The 19,093-nt window shown below is 44.6% G+C and overlaps 1 long non-coding RNA gene across 2 annotated transcripts in view; it reads left to right on the forward strand.

Annotated features, from left to right (window-relative positions):
• The window catches only part of LOC146857275 (uncharacterized), an 81,445-nt gene extending 63,815 nt beyond the window's left edge, over window positions 1–17,630 (forward strand). The window contains exons 2-4 of one of the 2 annotated variants that reach the window (XR_014979561.1): window positions 12,744–12,854; window positions 13,859–13,950; window positions 15,148–17,630. This is a non-coding gene — a long non-coding RNA (uncharacterized LOC146857275). Of the gene's footprint in view, window positions 1–12,461; window positions 12,855–13,858; window positions 13,951–15,147 lie in introns of those variants that run through there. The other variant, XR_014979560.1, reaches the window with a different exon arrangement.
• Window positions 17,631–19,093: the final 1,463 nt, after the last annotated feature.

The raw sequence follows: 19,093 nt of genomic DNA on the forward strand, positions 1-19,093 counted from the left end.
GTATGCAACCATGTTACCTCTGGCAGTGGAGAAAAGTTCTGTTATGTAGCTTTTAGATGCATGGCTATCACAGGTGGAAGGCTACTTTACAGAGCATGAATATTGATGAAATTGATGGTTGCATGTTGTGTGTAGTGTCAGATATGTGTACATAGCAAAACGTTTTCAAAAAAGCTCTTTAAACAGAAGAGGAGTCTCTCATCAAATGCTGTAGAGAGAATGACTAAAATGGGTGGGGTCCTCCAACTGTTACAATGCGAAATGTTATGAACCAATCAAATGCTTTTCTTTAAGGTCACATGGCAACCGCGCACCGAGCGCACAAGGAGGCCGCACCCGACGCGATTTTGAGAAAATATATTTACCGTAATATAATTTTCTTACAGTTAGAAATATATAAATGTCGCACCCGACGCGATTTTGAGAAAATATATTTACCGTAATATAATTTTCTTACAGTTAGAAATATATAAATGTTTAAAATATTTTAGATTATCGCTTGTTTTCATTTACACTTTAAACTTATTTAGATATAGTTTTGAGACAAAAAAAATGAGGGAATGGCGTACCTGGCGCGACACCATACGTCTATGATGTAACAAAGGGCCTGGCAGCGTGTACTCATCGCATATGCAACGCGCAGCGGGCGTGACCCCATACGTACATGACATAAGGCGCGGCTTGGTACTGCATACCCGTCGCATACCAAAGTAGCAGCTGGCGCGACCACATACGTATATGATGTTACGCGGGACCCGTTGCCACGTACCCGTCGGATATGAAATGTGCATCCTTTCCGAGTTCAGCAATATGGTGGATAGGATTCGCGTGCTGATGGAGCTTGGTACACTACCGGTACGGGACTTCAGTTTTCTCCCCCCCCCCCCCCCAAAAAAAAAGATATACATACTTGTTTTTTGAAGATGTAAAACATTACATATTTTTTTAATTAATTAAAAAAAGGATAATAGAGTTCCAAAATATTACACACAATAAAGAACAAATTGAGGATTTATAAATATTAAAATATGAAATTAACATTTAAAAAACTTATGAAATTCACTGAAAAAACCATAGGTTTTACAGACATTATAGTTAGGAATTAGCATTTAAAAACCTTTGAAGTTTGAAAAAAAACATAGGTTTCAGGAACATTATAGTTAGTTGGACATTTGACTCATATAAAACCAGAGAATTTCACCCGTAATAGTTAGTTGAGCTAACTATAACTTGCGCGCCCGCAATGCACTGGTGATGATGTCACATATTACATCACTCATGACAAAGTCAGTGACATCCCTGATGACATCACGGATGACATCTCAAATGACATCGCTGATGACAGTACTGATGACATCATCCAGTGAATGTGTGTTTCTATAAAATGTAAATATGTTTTATATATATATGCCAAGGTGTATTGAAGAATGAATGGGTGTATAAGAGTCAGGATGGATGATTAAGTAGGTGTGTGACTGACTGTATAAGTGAGTGATTAATTGGGTCTTGCTTAATGTATGTGTTAGCGACTGATACAGACATTCATACAGTTCAGGTTGTCAGTTGGTGTGTAAGCAGTTCCACTGTTTGGTTAGCAACTAAATGAGGATCTATATGAGCTATTGATTGCTTGTTTGAGTACCTGTATGGGTGCCTGAGTGTCTGTGTGGGTGGGTGGGTGGTGCATAGATGTGTGATTGGATAATTCACTGGGTATATGTGTTCAAGTCTGTATCTGTGATGGGCTGTATGGCTGGGTGAGTGTGTGTATGAGTGTCTTGGTGAGTAAATGGATGCCTCAGTGGTACATGTGCGAGTAACTCCATATGTGAAAGGCAGTATATATGAGTGTTGGACTGTATAAATGACTATATGTGAGAGTGAGTGATTGTGAGAGTGCCTGTATGGATCAGTGTGTGCTTGTATTAGTTATTGTATTAGAGTGTAAGTATGTGTTAATATATGTTTAAATAAGTGACATGGTATGTGTATAACTGTACAGGTGAGTAAATGAAAGTATGATTGATTATTTCCATTACTGACTAGGTGTGTGAATAACTCTATGAATGAGAGGCGGTGTGTGAGTGTCTGTATAGATATGTGACTGAATATGATAATGCTGTATTGATGGCTGACTGTATGTATGAGTGACTGTATGGGTGAATGAATGGATGTGTGTGTAGACCTAGGCATAAGTGAGTGGATATGTACTAACTGGTATTGGTGTGTTCATGGTTTCGAAAATGATAGTCTGTATTTTAGAGTGGGTGTATCAAGTGTTATATTAGGGTCTGATGAGGTGCATCAGATTTTGACGTGGATGATGTCATCAGTGATGTCATCAGTGATGTCATTTAAGATGTCATCAGTGATGTCATCAGTGATGTCACTGACTATGTCATGAATGATGTAATATGTGACGTCATCAGCAGTGCATTGCGGGGGTGCGAGTTATAGTTAGCTCAAGTAACTATAACAGGGGAATTTCTATGGTTTTCTATGAGTGAAATGTCCAACTAACTATAACATCCCTGAAGCCTATGTCTTTTTCAGTGAATTTCAAAGGTTTTTTAAATGCTAATTTCTAACTATAACGTGCCTGAAACCTATGGTTTTTTCAGTGAATTTCCAAAGGTTTTTTAAATGCTAATTTCTAATTATAATGTTCATTAAACCTATCTTTTTTTGTGTGTTTGTTAATTATCATCCCATTCTCAACTTGGTGAAAACTGCAAATCTCACCACTCTTCCATCGATACCTTACGCCAACAAAATCGCCACAAACGAGAGCCACAACTAACGCTAATGAAATGCAAAGTAGGCGTTCCTGTGCAAAAAACCACGAAAACACCACTTCCCCATATTTTCAACGACCAGCCTAATCTGCAATGCTATCCAAAAAGCAGGCGATAAACTGAGTTAGCAGTAACAAATTAACATCAACCTTTAACTGGTGTAAGGAGGTTGACTATCTACTCCGTGAATTGGACCCAACTCACAGCCACATCTAAAGACCAACACGTGATAGAGCTTCTGATCATGCAGCTCTGACACCGAACAAGGCCACAACACCCAGCGCCACCACCACCAGACCACCCCCCCTACTACCACTGAGGCAGCGCAAAACAGGACAACGAACCTTCCCAAAACGCCTTGCCCCTCAGCCACACAATAGCTGAATGTTGGGAGATGTGGCAACCAATTATATATGAAGGAGGCAAGTCACCCATCAATAATAAAGCACACAATGCCAAGTGTAATGCTGATGTGCTGCACAGACCTCACTATGCAAAGCACAAACCTCTCCATGTGGAGATATACTATTGATACTCGAAGTGTAGTGCACAGTGGACGCAACCATGTTACCTCAGGCAGTGGGGAAGATCTCGGTCATGTAGCTGTGTTGTCCCCTCCTGGAAGCGGAAGCGGAGTGGGCTGCTCCAACGTACGCCACTCCAGGGTAGGAGTATGAATAAATAGGCCAGGCCCTAGGCATGGTTCACTTGTGGGAAGACCAACAATTCTGTCAGAGCGGCAGCCCTCACCCTGGCACGTTGCTGCGGCCATGACCGCGGGCCTCCTCGACACAGGCCCCCTGCGAACCCAGCGGCACAGCACTGCAGACTTATGTCTGTACCGACTACTGCCTTCGATCTACACTGCGAACAGCAGGGCTCACAATTCAGATGCAGTGGCGATTGCAGATGATGCAGTCCAGTTCGCAAGACATGTTGCTTCCAGTGCGGCCCGCCCAGACCACGCATCATCGCAGGGTGCACACACGCTGTGTGCTTCAGGTGCTACTAACTCACTGCACCATAAGTCATCGCCACGTGGCCTTATCAAGGCAGAATTCATTAGACAAAACACATTGTTCCCAGTCCGGCCCGCCGGGACCGCGTATCATTGCAGGGTGCGCACACGCTGAGTACTCCAGGTGCCACTAACTGTGCAGCTCAACTCAACACCACGTGGCTGTGCGCCCATCCTGACCGCTGCCTCCTCCCTACACTGGGGTTACACGGTTCACAATTCAAGATTAGTAGCGATGCAACTTGTGTAAGAGACTATAATGGGTTAAGAAGACCAAATGCTCCCAATCTGTGCAGCTCAAGTCAGCGGTCAGCAAACGCCTGTGGGCTTTAGCTGACCGCTGCCTCTGGCCTACACTGTGGAAGACCGGTGACACGTGGTGCCAACTACCCCTGTTCAACACAAGCCGATCCCTCATGTGTAACTGTGTCCTGAGTCCTGAATGGCAGCGACCACAGCACCAGACTCTCTTCGATCAGTGAGGGGTATTTGCATATGGAAGGCCGGCGACACGTGGTGCCACTGAACCTGCACTACGCAGGCCGGTGGGGCCACCAATGTATGCACGTGGCTGTGGGCCCTTGCTCACTGCTATCTCTGGCCTATACTGTGGAAGACCGGCGACAGATGGTGCCACTAACCGTCTTCAACACAAGCTGATCCCACGTGTGGAACTGTGTCCTGAGTCCTGAATGGCAGTGACCCCAACTCTGTGAGACAACCACAGCACCAGACTCCCTTCGATCAGTGAGGCATATTTCCATATGCAACGGCGGCAACACCTGGTGCCACTAACTCTGTTCAACACAAGCCGATCCCGCATGTGTAACTGTGTCCTGAGTCCTGAATGGCAGTCACCCCAAGTCCGTGGCAGTGACCACAGCACCACACTCCCTTCGATCAGTGAGGCATATTTCGATATGCAAGGCCGGCAACACGAAGTCCCACTAACCCTCTTCAACACAAGCCGATCTCAAATGTGTAACTGTGTCCTGAGTCCTGAATAGCAGTCACCCCAAGTCCGTGGCAGCGACCACCGCACCACACTCCCTTCGATCAGTGAGGCATATTTCGATATGCAAGGCCGGCGACACGTAGTCCCACTAACCCTCTTTAACACATTCCTTAAGAAATCGCAAATTACCACCAACTTCAAGTTGGTGGTAAGTTGCGATTTCTTTGAAATATGCACTTTTATGCATATTTCAAAGTGCCATGTGGTGCACATACATGCACATTATGCATGTATGTGCGCCATATGTGCACACATGCTGATTTCAGGGGTGCATCAGGGTGTCATCATGACACCCTTGCACCTTTGAAAATATTCTCAATTTGCGATTAGCAAATAGCGATTCACAAATTGAGAAGGACTTCCCATTCATTGCTATGGGCCTCCTGGCCCATAGGAATGAATAGGAAGGTATTCCTTAATTGCGATTTCGCAATTTGCTAATCGCAATTAAGGAATTTTAAGAAATCGCAAAATTTGTGCGATTTTTTAAATACATCTCGTTTTGCAATTCTCAAATAGCGATTCTCAAAAAATCGCTTTTTGAGACTCGCAAATGGAGATGATGATACATATGCCCCTAAGATTCTTCTTTGTCCAACTGCACAGGGACCAAGAAGGTTGTTGGGGTATGATGGTAATGTGGGAAGAGGGTGCCTTACCTGCTGATGTGGGGAGAGGCGGCGTCAAAGGGGTATCTATCACAGAAAGAACTCTGATATGTTTTCACAAATGCCTCGGACAGATGCCAGCTGACGGACTGAATCACAAAATGATTTTTCAATACTTATGTAGTGTGAGTTATGAACAGTTCGCACCCAGGCTCGCAGAGGGACAGCTGTGGCCCGTCCGCTCAACTCACAGACGCAGTACTACGAGCCATCCGTGTCATTGTGGCTATCCCTGCCCTGTTCCGTCGTACGCCACGCCACGTCACTCCGATTACGTTCCGACTTTGGCCCCACATAGCTACCTGTCGCAGGCGTACTCGCTGTTGGTGTGCAGGTCAGTGGTCTAGTTCTCAACATCTCATGGCCACTCCCTGAGGGCAGGTTTGCACACACACCACACCCATCCGGCACATGCGTCACAGGCCATGTGACCACGCAAATATAATAGATCGACAACATCACATCCTTTATTGCCGGTGCTGACTGGATGGCGGACGCTCCACGTGTCTCAACCATAAAGAGTCTTTGAAAAGTTGCGCGGAAGGTTAGTCACACCCTGATCTGTATAGCCGTCAGGGGCCTACCATCCCCTTGGCGCGGACTTCAGATGCACAGGGTTAGTGCCACCCAAAGCTCATATGGCCATCAGGGGCCTACCACCACGTGGCATGGAGTTGAGTTCCACAGGCTTAGCGGCACCAAAAGCTGATGTGGTCTCCGCCATTGATGACTCAGGACTCAGCGACATGTGTGAGTTCTGCCGGGCCGCGGAGAAGCTGATGTGGTGTCCGCCATTGATGACTCAGGACTCAGCGACATGTGTGAGATCTGCCGGGCCGTGGAGAAGATGATGTGGTCTCCGCCATGCATGACTCAGGACTCAGCGACTTCTGTGAGATCCGCGGAGAAGCTGATGTGGTCTCCGCCATTCATGACTCAGGACTCAGCAACATATCTGGGATGCGCGGAGTTTTGACGGGCACGTGGATTGCCCACTGCTGCACAATCCGGTGGCACCAGGTAATTATTTGCTCATTGATGCGCAGGGGCGGCAGTGTCTCTCTCTCTCTCTCTCTCGCTCTCTCTCTCTCACTTCCCTCTCTTCCCTCTCTCTCTTCCTTCTTTTCCTTCTATCTCTCTAACTCTCTCTCTTCCTTCTCCCTTTCTCACTCCCTTTCTTTCCTTCCCTCTCTTTTTCTCTCTGGCTTTATTTCCTTCTCTATTTCTCTGTGTCTCTCTCCTTTGATATGCACATTACACACGTCCTTATTTTGTGCTTTATTTTCCAGGCTCTGTCGTCGACATCCATGATCCCCACAGGAGTATTCCGCCTTGTTGTTTTGTATTATTTTTGTTAAATTTTCTCGGTTTATCGTTCATATATATATATGTTAATAAAAAAATTAAGTTTGAAAATAGTTTATCGTTTACATATATATGTTTATAAAAAAATTAAGTTGGAAAAAAAATTATTAATGTTTTTGGTTGTTTTCTTAACTGCTGTGTGACTCCTTCTTGTTCTTATTACTGTTATTTGATGGTGTCCACCATGTTGTTAAATTTTGGGGCACTTATCGCGGGAATACCGGTGATGTCTGCAGTTTGCACCAACTTCTGAATAGTGGGTTAGATTTATCTCAACTTTACTTCCATTAAAGTGCTGATAATGAAATCCAGACTAGCCGTTTCCGTGCAAAAAGACTCGAGGTGCACCTTTGCGATTTATTCTAAATTCTAAAATCCTGTATTGAATTGCACTGAGGTAGTGGCTGCACTTACAGTGTACACACAAAATCAATTAAGAAATCTCATTGTATTTATATTGATTGGGAATAGTGCGCCAGGTGCTAGATCTTGACGGGATACACTGCCCAGTTCGTATATTGTTCTTCACACGAAAAAAATCACATCACAACTTTCCCACCAACTGCAATGCGAAACAAATTCTGGGGATAAGCCACGTTAGCACCAGGGATTTTACACCTGCTTTCTGCTGGTTTTAAGCAGGACGACTACATGCACCATGAAAGGGAACACAGCCAAGAGCCACACCAGAACACCCACAGGTGCCATAGAGTCAATGAGCATGATACAGGGATACCCATGAGGGCCACAAGACTCATCGCAACAACTCCAGGACCGCCAATGCCCCCAAACCCACATCTGAGCGAGTGTGTCCCTGTGGTCATTGTGTTAGCATGATAGACACGGGCCCTGCAACATCACAGTGTGCTGTCTCCTCAGTGTTGGCAGTGAGCCTGGACATGTAGCTATGCATGCATCCTCCTGCATGCACAACTGGCATGTGCTGGTCCGGGGTACACAGGTCAGCACAGGGGTTTGCCTATCCAGCAAGGGGAACGGGGTGTCTCGGACATGTCCGTGTACAGGAAGAGCGGTAAGTGTGTCTCTGTGTTCTGGTGTGGCCTGCCACAAGGGCCGCAGCAGTCGATGTTGTAACGTGGCATGCACCACCTACAAACAGCACTGTGATGGTGTAGTTGGAATGCAGAAGGAAATGCACGAATAGGCATTACAATGGTGTGCCGTACGAGTGCACGAGATACAACAGTGCACCGTACAAAAGTGTGGGGGCTCGTGGGAGGGAGGAGCAGCTGTTTGGAAACGTAACACACAGTGAACTCGCCCATGTGCCATGTGCTGGGCATCTCATCCATGATGACCACGGTCGCAGACATCCCACAACACCCACGACCGGCCTTTGTACACATCCTGGATGAATGCAGCGTGGTTTTCACTTCTATGCTCGTTCAGTGGTGTGGTGTTGGCGGGTTGTGTGACTTGTGCTCCTTGTTGGTGTGTTTAATTTTGGCCATTGTTTGTCTGTACTTGTGCTGTTCCTAATTGTGCATGTGTGCCATTCTGCCCATCTCCCCCCGTCCCCCCACTCCCTGCTTCTTCCTCTTCCTGGTGCTGTTGTGTCTATAATTTTGTTGCTCCACACATAAATACATGTAAAGAACAAATTAGAATAGTTCCTTCATTCTTTTAGGTTTCAAAACTTCTCTCTGTTGGTTTCTTTTTAATCTTCCATATAAACAGGTTTTTTAATATTCAACAACACATAGATGTCAGAAGTGGAATGTATTCTATCAACACACTTTCTAGAACATTCTACAACACGTGCAGGTTAAAAGTTCATCAATTTTTTTAAACTTAACGATATTTTTTTGCAACATTTTCTCGAACGTTTAACGGCACGTGCAGGTTAAAAGTTCACGGTTGTTTTAAGTTCGAACAGTACCTTCCAAATGCAAGTAGCAGGTGCGGTTGAATTGTGCAAATTTTATCATATGATATGTACTCGACGTTGAAAATGCCGTTTCTTAACCAATCACAAAGATGCTTTTCCACAAAACGAATGTGCACCCGACTTTAAAAAAAAAATACTTTTCATCTCCCAATCACGTATCGTTTTGTATGGCAAAAAAAAGTCGCTCCCCATCTTTAAGCATATCTTTTATTCTATGAAGGAACTGCATGAACTATAGACATCTTTCCACACCTTCCAGCCATACCTTCAAAATGCTAGTGTGGATCATAGAACATAGCTATATTTTCTGGTGCAAGAGGTATGCAGAACACAGACGTATTGACTTAGACCTAGGTTTACAAAATGTGGACATTAAATGGTTTGCACAGAGAGGATTGAAGTGGCACCAATTATTACCTTTGGTTAAAACCTATTTGCATCTTTCACACCCTGACCTCATGATTGTGCATTGTGGTGGAAATGACCTAGGCACATTGACTGGGGTAGGTTTGGAAATGCTTATGAAGGACACCTTTGGACAATTGATGTTACTTTTGCCTCAAACTGTCTTTGTATATTCCAATATATGCCAAAGACAGAAGTGGAAATGGTCAAAACAATTTTGTCCTCAGATTGAAAAATCTATGAAGAAAGTCAACAAAGTTGTGTCTGCATACCTCAGAGACCATAGAATGGGGTCGATCTACAACAACAACGTACGTTTTGATGTGCCTGATATCTACAGAAGTGATGGAGGATACTTCACAGATCAAGGAAACAGTTTTTCTGAATAACCTGAAGTTGTGCATCCGCACCTACATGTAGCTCCAACTAATAAACACAAGGGCTCTTTTTAGAGCCACCCTATAACTGACAACTTAGGCCCGCTATTTTAGGGCCAGGTAACGGCAACTCCCGGACCCTCGCCAAAATGTAGTCTCCACACAGCTGTGGCGCAGCGGCCAGACAATCTGACTTTGCAGTAGAGACCTCTCGCTTTGATCACCGGCTCTAGCGACAGCTCAGGATACCACCATGTGACTCTACGCAATAGCTCACTTAATTTCCACGCCGGCCCCCAGCGCCTGCAGACCCGTACGAGTGAGTAGTTTGCACTTTACGAATACCGGATTGATTAGAAACGGCAGAATTGAACTTCACACTCCCTCTGTAGCACCCCCCAATCACCCTACAGCCGTCACACTGTTTAAAACAAAAGTTCCTCCTACTACGTATACACACATGCTGACACTACTTGGACAGGTGTGCCGCAGCGGCCAGAAAACATGAGTTCAGAGCACAGGGCTCACGATTTAATCCCCTGCTTTGGCAGCACGTCAGCTCAGCACCATGTGACTGGGCAATAGCTCACTTAATAGCTCACATAATTTCCACGCCAGCCTCGAGGGCCTTCAGACCCATAGGGGTGAGTAGTTTGCACTTTACAAATACCGTATTGATTTGATACGCGCAAATTTACCTTCGCACTCCCTGTATAACACCCCCTAAGCACCATACACAAGTTACAATGTTTGAAACAAAAGTACCTCTGAGTAGGTATAACTGCATGCTGACACTACTTGACAGATGTTGCACAGCGGCCAGAGCACATAACTTCACAGCATATGACACACAGTTTGGACTCACGCTTTCATCCCCGACTCCGGCAGCACCTCAGCTTAGCACCATGAGACTCTAGACAATACCTCACATATTTTCCGCACCTCAGGACTTTCAGACCAGTAGGAGTCAGTAGTTCGTCCTAGTAGGTATAAACACATGCTGACACTACTTCCACAGGTGTGCTGCATCGGCCAGGACACATGACTTCACACCATAAGACACACAGTTTGGGCTCACGCTTTCATCCCCGACTCCTGCAGCAGCATCAGACTCTAGGCAATACCTCACTTAATTTCCGTAGCCCAGCACTTTCAGACCAGTAGGTATGAGTAGTTCGCTTCGCACCCCTTCTATAGCACACCCTAAACACCCCACAGAGGTTACAGTGCTCCTACCCTCCTCTTTCCTACTTTTTTCGCCCTTTTTTCTTCTTCAACAGAATCACAAAATGGCGGCCAACACTTCCTAGTTGCAACCGCTCGCAGCGCTCCCAACCAATAAGCAGCAAGATCGTGCTCGTAACGCCTCAGCCAATCAGATAGCAGAATTCCCAAATATTGATATCTGTAAATTTCGATATTTCTCAAAAACTACTGAACTGATTTACACCAAATAAACAAAAGCGTGCTTTCTAGACCAAAACCCTTCTCCCTGCCAAATTTGGGGAAATTCCGTTCACCCGTTCGACCTGTAGCCTTGTCTAAAGTTTCCTATGAAAATTAACAAGGAGAAAACACGTTTTGGGATCCCCTTTTTTCACACACACACACACACACACATATAAGTGTGCATATTCACTTTTCACGATGGTAAGTATATATAAATATAATGGACCTGATTCACAAAGGTAAACTGAGATGAAAGTCTAACTTCACGACTTTCAGTATTCACAAATGGTATTTATGAGTTGTAAAGTTAGATTTTTGTTTCAGTTTAACTTAAGTTTTGGTCTTAAGTTACCTGAGACTGGACTTTTGGTCACAGTTAAACTTAAGACCAAAACTTAAGTTAAACTGAGACAAAAGTCTAACTTTACTTCTCATAAATACCCTTTGTGAATACCGAAAGTCGCAAAGTTAGACTTTTGTCTCAGTTTACCTCTGAGAATTGGGCCAGATATATTTATACATAATGTGATTATTAATTTACTATAAAAAGTAAATTACATGTGTATAATATTTGTTTTTATGTATGTTTGTGCACATATATATCTATATATAAATATATAGATTTATAGAATAGATATATAGAGATATCCTTGCAACAATTATCATGCTCACATCTGCCCTCTGGTGCAAAAATGTATTTTTCTTTATGAGCCTGGTACCATGCTTAGGAAGTGTTTCTTTAATGTTAGTGTGTGCTACTCAATCAATAAATCAATCAATCAGGGTTTTGTATAGCGCACTTCTCACTTGTTAGGGTCTCAAGGCGCTGAGGGGGCATTTCCGTAGGGGTCATCTAAAGAGCCAAGTCTTGAGGTCTTTCCTGAACTGGAGCAGTGTGGGGCTGCTCAAGTTCAAACAAATGAATGCACTTTTAGCACCAGAGAGTACTTACAGTTGTGTCCACTGTCTCTTCTGAAAGAAGTGGGCATGTGATATAGCATGCTAGGGTTTATCTATACACTTTACAGATTGCATCAGGCCCACAGTTACCAAAATTTCGTGCAGAGCAGCAAAACAACTTCCTGACACTGCATTAAAGGAAGAGGGCGAGAATGAAACATATTTATTAATTTATCAAGATATGTAGCATTTCTGCTCTCTCGCTATGCCAGTGCACTGAGTGTTGCCTACCACCAATGCAGGCACTGTTGCGTCAAGGTGTAAGGGTGCCACATTACACTGCACCCTGGATCCTCAAAGGCAATTACAAGACATGCAGTTGGTAAATCTGGGCTCTGGAAGTAGTGGAATATGTCATCAGCCTAGCAAGGAGGGTGTTGCACCATTGGAGTGGAGTGGATGTCAAGTGAATGATACTACCTGGATTCTTTTCCAACATAAGCTAGCCAGGTGCTTGCTTGGGCTGATTTAAGAAGGGATGCCGACTCCTGTCACTAGTAAGATAATAGCATATCAGGGGTGTTAGTGTTCTTCTCTGTGCAGTTAGGTAGCTCATACAGTCCCAATCTCCCTGATGTGCCGTATGCACAGGGAGACTGACTTGAACTATCAAAGCAAGAAGAGAAGCAAAGATCAGTCATTGCAATTCGTGGGTAGTTCAAAATGGAACTTTAGGTAAGGAAACTAGTAATAGGCTATCTGAGTTAGAAAGTACAATGCTGTGCCAGTCAAAATGTTTTTGTAGAGAGTACCACTAATCATTGTTTTATTCCTTTCATAAGCACCCTAGGGCAGGAGGGCATCCAAGAACCAAACAGCTGCCACCACCAGAGCTGCGGCGGATGGGACTACCACCACCACTAACACCACGGCCCATGGTTCTGCTGGCCCCAGTAACGCATGTTGATTTTTATTTCTTACCTTTACCTCTTTCCACTAGTAAAATTATGGTCTTGTCTATTTTATACTATCTACTTTTTTCAGCTCCCCTATCTAAAGTTTGGCAGCGCTACATTACCCTGTCTTTTCTATATTTCCTGTTTCTACAGCTAACTTTCTCCTGTCTGTAGCTGTCTTCTGCTCTCTGTTTAGTAAGCTTTCTCTTGCTTCTCTGTTATGTTTTGTGTAGTACTATTAAGAGAACTGTTTTTTGGTAACATGAAGAGAATCTCAAGCACAGTTAAACCAGCCGCGGTCCATGCAGGTAACAGCGGTGGGGCCAAGTACGGGGGGATTTTGAAGGACGATGCAGAGGGAAAATTAATTATTTATTTAATTTGCCCTCGGCATCGAAATCCCCCCTTACTCAGCCCCACCGCTGTTACCTGCACGGACCGTGGCTGAATTAAACTATTTATCAAGCATGTTGGTTGAGAAGGCTTTCTTGATCAAACACTTAAAAAGTATAAGGACAGAGAGATTGAGTGGTCATGGTCATGGACTCCCGGTGTTGTCTATTTATAGAGTATACCAGCAGTTTCCATGACAGTACAGCATGGGAGGAAAGAAGAGAGAGTCCATTCGCAAAAAATACCATATGTCCTTCATTGACCATTACCTTCCACCCTTTCACCCCGTTTCACTCTCATCCTTTCGTAGCCTTGTCCCTCCATTAGGAGAAAAAAAATGTTTTGGGTTAACTTGACTACATGGTTACTTTCTAACATGTTGTCAACCAACAAACCTCCCGAAATGATAGTTTTGATAGAAGATACTGCTAATTGAATTGTAGTGAGGTATTGCTGTTGTACTTTGTGCAAAATAATTACTCAGGTGGTGTCTTCGACTAAAGCTTACCATACCTCAGTACTTGGATACCCACCGGGTGATAATTCATGCTATACAAATACCGATTGATTGATTGATCTAATATGGGTGTATTATGTTTTTTTTGTAGGCACACTGACCACTAGTGCTCCAGACAGACATGGAAGGAGAAAGCCTAGATGGTTGGAGAGGGAGAAGTCCAAATGGTTGCATGGACAAGTGGTAAGTCACCTTGCATTCTTATTGACAATAATGTATATGTTAAGCAAAGCCAATATCGCACCCATCACTTTCCTGCCTACACCACTTTGCCACCTAAAACTGCAGCATGGTTTATTTCAGTGCTGCAGTGTAGGCAGTGAAATGTGTGTCTGCTTCAGTTAACAGCACGGCATTAAAAAGCTTGCAATGCTTAAAACTGAAAACAAGGTTTGTTTTCCAGTCCCCAATCAGTCACCTACTACATTCGGTACTTCTTTCCCAGTCTCAAAAAAGGTAAACTCTATCTCAGCATGTGTCACATTTTTCTGCCCAAGCTACTTTTTTCAATTTTTTCCATGCTGGATTTACGCCTGTTCCAATTTTTTCCTTCCGTCAAGTCGTCATTCGTCAACTAATGTAATTAAACAAAAGCGTAGCACTTGATCATCCAACCACTCCATAGCTAAATCTATACCTAGCTTCTCCCTCTAACTTAACTTCCAGTAGATTAACTTTCCCTACTGCTATGTGAAAGTTTTTGTTGAAAATAATTTGTGGTGGAGGACAGGGTATAATGTGGAGCTAAGTGCCTGATTTAGCATTTGGCAGATGGGATACTTTGTGACAAACATGCCAAATAACATATATCCTGTTCGGTGTACTACAGTTCATTGTTTATAATGTGTGTACTCTCTACTTACTGCAGACGGGATATCCGTTATAGGTCACATGTGTGACGGAGCATCCAATCTGCCCCTAAGTTTGGAGTGAGCTTAGAAGTGAAGATGCAGTCGGGGAAGAGCAGGGCCGTTGGAAAAAATTATAAGTTAATAAATTATCATTCCATTACAGCTGCCCCCAAAACATGCTGCAGAGTAGCAGACCCACCATCATGGCTCCATTAATGTTGCACATATACTATTGTCAAGCGTACTATTAATTGCACAGCATATAAGCCTTACGTATTAATGAGAGGTAGTTCCTAATACACAAAGTGTCTGTTCAGTTTCACTACGAAATCCTTTAAACAAAAATTACTTTTTGATTAAGTTGGTATTCTGGCTTAATTCCTTAAAGTCAGCGCTATTGCATTATGTGATGCATGTGTGAGAAAATCGTGGCCCTATGGGACCAACAATGGTCAGCTACTGTGCCACTATAGTATAAACAAGTGTTTGCAATGAGCATTACAATTTGTGTTTTTCTTTCTTGATATAGCTACTCGTGCTGCAGAAGGTCAATAGTCCTGGTAGGAGATGGCTGCCCCTCTTCAGTGCCAGAAGCTGGAGGCCGTTGGGACCGAATACCATTAGCTGGTGGCCTTGGAGGAACAGGAGGCACATGCCTTCAGTTCCTTGGGCCGCCAGCCCGGCCCACCTCCACCCCATTCACACTCCACACCAACGCTTGCACTGTCTGCAGCCCGCGTCCACTGCTGCCCAGCGGAGTACCCCCCATCATCATCAACAGACCACCTTCTCTGCCATGCCCTACATGAACTAGAGCTAATCTGACATGGGCAGCAGAACCTGGCCCGGGACGTGGCCCGCCGAAGGTCTAAAATGGATGCCCTCATGGTTCTTTGCTATTGAACTTTTTTTGGTGGGAGGGACTGTATTGTTGTGGGTGGAGAGGGTGGGGAATGGGAAGGGAAGCTGGGAAAGATTTGGACTCAGGACATTTGGGGTTTTTTGCTTGTGGAGGGGGGATTGGGCATTTTCTGGTTAGAGAGTAAGGGTTTCCTTTGGTAAAAAAAATGTTTTTTTATGTATATATCACTCACTATCTGACTTTTGTCTTTGCATTGCTAGTTAGCATGGCATTGCGATTGACAAGAGCGAAACAACGAAACAAGAAGCTGTCCTCTGAAATTGTCACATATTATACTGTACATCAACTTTTTCCCTTGGACTTTCCCTAACTGAAGTCCCTTGCTATGTATTTATTTTTCAGTAGCTTACTTTACTTAAGTCTAGAATAACCTGTTACCAGAGTGGGAACGGGCGAGTTCTCTTTGACTTCTTGCTTGATGAGATTTTGTGGCATCCCGTCGCCTATCAAAGTGTATGCTAGTTAACACCCTTGTCCTACCCTCTCTAACTATTGACCACTAGGGTGGTATGCTAACAACATACACCAAAATCTTCATCTTACTTATCTACCTCTGCTTCCTGAGAACAACTTCAGTAATACGTTTTTAACTAGTTAATTTCTTAGTTCTTACCTGAATAGATTAAGTGATGGCTGCAACATCTCTCAATCTTTCCAAACCTCATTGCAGGGTTTCCTAAAGGTTCTTAATAAAGCTGATGGTAGTTTTAGGCTAGCGCTAACAGGGAAGATATTCACAAAGCGAAGTGACACTTTCACCCATTCCAAATAATACGTGCACGGTGAAATTCAACTGCAGGATCATTCAGAAAGATTATCCATAGCAGGCATCTAGACTGAAGGAAAACACAGAGGGCCTGATTCACAAAGGGCCTTCAAACTTGTGCCGGAGGCCACCGCACAGGGCCGGACTGGCTGTAGCAGGCACCGGGCAATCCCTCGGTGCGCCGCACAGGTGGGGGCTGGTTTTGGGACCCTGGGGCCGTTTTTGTTACAGGGCCGTTTTTGCAGCATAGCAAAATCGGCTGAAAACCGGCCCTGGCAAAGAGCTCGGCGGCACCCCCAAGCCGGGGGGGGGGGCAGCCAAGCACTTTGCAAGGGCCGGTTTGGGTTCCCAGTCCAGCCCTGCCCCCGCAGCTGTGAGGGAGTCTCCACATTCGGGGAGGAATCTCTTTGTGACTCAGGCCGAGAGTAAGTGGATAATCCAAGACTGAGATATCACCATAACAAAACGTCATACAAACAACAATTAGCAGTAGCACTTTTAAGCAATCTGGGGAGCTAGTAACTATTTAATTTATTTAAATTGAAACTAAACTTACAAAAACCTTGATTCAGGGGTCAGAAATCACAAAAAGGTCACTGCATGTTGGATAGATTTTGTAAAAGACACACAATTGATGGACGGAATGCAGAACAAATCAAAACATTCACCCCCAGTCAAGATATCTTGGTTAAATCCATCATTCTTTTGCTCACCATGCCAAACCAGTTTAGACCTGGCTATATGCAAATCAGTCTTGACCCTGCACCTCATGGGAACAGTCCAGCCTAAACTGCCAAGCCAGGTCATCCCTGGACCGGAAACAAGCGTCCTAGGACCAGTTTTGGGGTTTCATCCCTCATCACCAAGAATAGCTTGAATCCAGTGGCACAGTGAGCCCAGGACCCACGTCTGGGCATACCCGGCGCACTTAGGGCATACTGATTTGTACAGCGGTCAGGACGTCATTCCGCACGGCGGTGAGTCTCCATTGGCTTCCACCGCCGCGGTGGCAGGCGCACATTGATGGCGGTTCGCGTTGCACCGCGGCAGTAGGGAAAAGAGCAATGTTTGGTCATACTAATGTGGCGGGCATGAGGACCGCTGCTGGTGTGCGGAAAAAAGCACTTTCCGCCACCGCCGGCAACGCGGTTGTGCCTTCGCCCACCATACTAATATTCCCCTTAATCTCCCTGTGCCTAACAAAAATGAATGTGTCTTCATGTAAAGCAACTGGTGCTATGTAAAGTGCTCTGATACCCGATACCGGGTCAAGTTTGCGCTATATAAAACTCCGTAAAAATAAAATAAAATAAAAATAAAAAAATCTTGTCTTTGTATTTGCTATTTACACTCGCTATGGATTACACTGAAAAATGATATTATAGGAAACTCTTGGTTTGTGACTAATTTGATATAACTTAAGTTATAACTTTACTAGTCTGCTAATAAACGGTCAAGGTTTACAAATCTACTCTTCTCCACCGTCAGGAGTAGCAATACATGCTTCACTGTTATTGATATGTTAAGCTTTAATTCGATACCAAGGTCTCAGCCACACGAGTACTTCAATTTGCACCAAAGATATGCAAACCCCATCCCGCGCTACTTCAGGCATCTACATTTTACACCAGAAATACCCCAAAAAACTCGGTAGAGACAGAAAGGTATTAATAGTGCTAGAAGCCGAGATAGGTGATGACATCACATGAAAGCATTAAGATAAGTTTCCAAATAACGGACGAAAAATTAACGAGAAAAGAAAAGGGAGCAACAGAACAGAGGAAGCAAATGGTAACTAAAGCGGGAGACTGCAAACTCTCGGATACTGCAGTACGGGAAGCGCACGCACAGTTTATGAGTGTTCGGTATCATATTTAGGAGAGGTAGAGGAGTCAAGCGCAGCTCTTGCTTTGACTGCAGTGGCGTCTAACAGACAGCATGTGGCACTATCTCACAAGAAAAAGAGCCAAAGACTTCCCTGCACGAAAAACACACCGTAGAACCCAGTAAACCAGAAGAGAAATAACCTGCATTTGTCAGCGTGTCCCCCAGCGTTAATTTAGCTTTTGCCTCGCTCACTCTTGCAAACCGTGCTCGCTCCTCTTATTGGACTATGATCTTTAAATGCAGTGGCTGCCAAACTCTCTGAAAGGAACCCTGAAATCTCCCCCCAAACTCATCACCACGTCGGACTTCTGCATGACATTAGTATTATATTACCCTTTCATCATTCTCTGGCTCCACTGCTACCCTTGCACCTATTAGTAGGACAGCCCTTGTATTATTCAGCAAATAGCCTCCTTTTATTAGCACTCTACATCACCTGGTTAGGGCCATAGCCACAGGGGCGACAGGGGCAGGGCACGAGTCGGGGGGTACACGCGGGTGGACGGCGTCCACCCACTTTTTTTTACAGGGTGAACGCTGTCCACCCTGCCAAGAACTTGGGTGCCACTGAATAATGTGCTGAACTCGTCCGGGTGTAATTTCCAAACACCGCACTCTTTTAGCAGTGCCAGCACCTTGTCTGCTTTCCATCTGCAACAAGCAACAAAGTGCAGGCGGGGACGGGGCTTTCTTATTTAAGACTCCTGCTGGGCCCATAACAAACTGCTGGGCCCATAACAAAGGCCGAATTTGAGGGGTCATCAGGCATCCTTTTGTTGGAGTCTCCTGGCTGGGTGCAGTCAGGAGCCCCCCACCTGATGCAAATGAAGCGGAGAGGAAACAAAGGCTCACACCTTGTTAGCGCTTCACACATACTTAGGAGAGGCAGATTTTCACTTT

This window comes from Triturus cristatus, chromosome 3_2 (genome assembly GCF_964204655.1).
Source record: "Triturus cristatus chromosome 3_2, aTriCri1.1, whole genome shotgun sequence".
In the NCBI taxonomy this organism is placed as follows: domain Eukaryota; kingdom Metazoa; phylum Chordata; class Amphibia; order Caudata; family Salamandridae; genus Triturus; species Triturus cristatus.